Source organism: Nannochloropsis gaditana (assembly GCF_000240725.1).
Source record: "Nannochloropsis gaditana CCMP526 unplaced genomic scaffold scaffold220, whole genome shotgun sequence".
In the NCBI taxonomy this organism is placed as follows: domain Eukaryota; class Eustigmatophyceae; order Eustigmatales; family Monodopsidaceae; genus Microchloropsis; species Microchloropsis gaditana.
This window is the reverse complement of record NW_005803733.1, coordinates 4,231-6,801: the sequence shown is the minus strand read 5'-3', so window position 1 is coordinate 6,801 and position 2,571 is coordinate 4,231.

The following is a 2,571-nucleotide window of genomic DNA, read 5'->3' as shown; positions in this document are numbered from 1 at the left end:
GTCAAATACAAATCTACATGGCAGCCTTTACAAATGATGCCATTGCACAGCCTAAAACTTTTGCAATACCTAAACTATCGCTCGAGGAAGAAAGTGTGCACAACACCCGATTGGAAGTAGTGAGAAAAACAAACGTGCCTCTGCTGGACCTATTCGTCGATACTCTCTGATTGGTTGTTGGAATACACGATTTTATCAAAGGATCGGATTCGTACCGCAGACTACAGGCAGGTGTCGCTCGGTTAGCAGCTCGAATACGTTCCTTTCCTTGAAGTTGAGGCAGTTTGAAAAGCCGTTGAGAGTCGTTGACGCACCCCCTCCCACAGAACTTACTAAAAAGGTGAGTGTGGTTTGAATTGTGCAGATAATGAGGCATCGCACACAGTAATGATCTCCTACTTGATCACCTTTCTGCGACCTTTGTACATTTTTTCGATGAGGCACTCTCGGAGTCGCTAAATCCGCTTCAAGTTCCCAAACACTGCTGAAACCTTGCCATGACGTGGCTGTAAGATCTCTTAGATAAATGACAAATTGAAGAACAGCAAACAAGTTACAATCTTTTAATCCTTTCTATCTATGTAATTGGGTGAAAATGGACCATCTGTTAGTGATGGCACCATTTGGCATGTCGAGATCGCATCACTTCAGGCAACATATTTTTACGCACTTCCATAATAATTGTCATCGCCTATTGACTCTTTCACGTCATTCACATCGTAGCCTTGATCACTTTCGTAAAGGAATAGTTCTTGGAAATACATTTCGGCTCCCAAATGCGATTTTAAATCCAAATGGGACTGGAATTTACACGCCGTGGATTGTCTCTTGGGACATCAATGTCACCGCAACATTCTTAAATGTCTGAAGCTTCATCCTCGTTATAACACCCTGGCAATGGGACAGAAATTCTAATTGATCATGCATAAGTTGAAGGTCATAGACCAAAAACATTGCTAGGATCCCTGTACCGGGCTGCCCATCTTCAGAGGTTGCAGAGTTCTAGTTTCGAAGAAGGCTCGGTAGTTGACTACGTGTGCTAGGGCTCTCATATTTACGGTATAGCTGAAGTTTCGATGCCATGTAAGTCGAACGAGACATGTCGCCTAAGGATAATTATTTTTGAACGAGCGAAATATCGAGGACCTTCGTTGGGGGACACTGGAGGCGGAAATGTATTGCGCTCACGCTGGCTCGTGTCGGAATCGCTTGACTTACTTGGTAGATATAGTATTAAAGACCTTTAAGCATCTACGTACTTCAGTGGAATTAAAAGCAGTAGAGTGCAGAGATGCATATTTCGAAGGCCAACCTCCCTTCCTCGAGGTTTACATCTTGGTGCTGAATACCGAGACAGAAGCTGAAGCGAAAGAAGAAAAATAAAGTCGACGCATTTTAAGGTGGGCGCTTGGAGTCTGTACGCAAAGAATCCCACAAAATCAAATCGTTGCGGCGCGTAGTTGGAAGCCTCAATCCTTGTGTCGAAACGGTGTGTCTGTACCTGCTCATTTGGTGCCTCAAATTCATTTTTGCCTCTGAACGGGCAACAATGTTGCTAAGCTGTTATTCTCGATACATATATGGAATATAGCGGAAGCTTTGACGCTGTAAAAACGAAGTTCGAGCCGTTGTATAAAAAGCTCTATAAAACCCCTGCGTTGTGACCGGGGGCAATCAACCCTAACGTCACAAAGGAAAGATTTCTGCCCCCCCTTGCAGTCCCCTTTTACTTTGTTGCGCAGCCTGCTGGCACGTGATAGAATGCGCAGTAGCCTTAATGAAAAAGGAAATATTGGTACAAATATCGTTCCAGTCATCGTCATGTGCCGACAGGGGATGAAATCGACGACTTTTATCTTTCCTTCAGTAGATATCAGACGTACGTACTCATATTCCCTCGTGCATCTCCTTATCACTTGCTTATCAATACCTCCCCAGACGGCAGGGGAGTGGTCAAAGCGCGAGAGGGAGACCTTCTAAGTGCTGTTGAGAAAGCACGAAGAGGGGTGGTGGTACAGGCCATGCAGGAGCGACCTTCAAGCCATGCTTCGTCTCTAACCCCTTCCTCATCCACCGCCTCCTCTACAACTTCCTCCTTCCCCTCCATTTCCGATCCCCCGACATCCTCCTCCTCTCCTTCTTCCTCCTCAGCACCTTTTCATATGATTTGGCGCTCCTTTCCTCCTTCTAATGCCTCCGGCTCTTCCACTTCATGCTCTTCTCACCATTTGCTAAGTCCAAGCCGTCTACTGCAGGGCACACGGAACTTCCAAATTTCAGCCATATTTTTGGTACTCATCCTTCTGAACGCCTTTCCGGTTCGTGATAAATGTTATATGATATTGTTGACTTATCAGCAAGTTCTCCAGAACACTTTTTCGCCGAAGGAAAGGTTACCATGTAAAATTGACTTCAATATTTATCCCTCAAAATCATCAACGCATTCTTTGACTTCAATATTTATCCCTCAAAATCATCAACGCATGTTTGAACAGCTATCAACGTCACCAGAACAAGATTTTTGTATCTCTCGGCACAAAGTTTCGAAATATCGAAGCAATACTTTCCGGC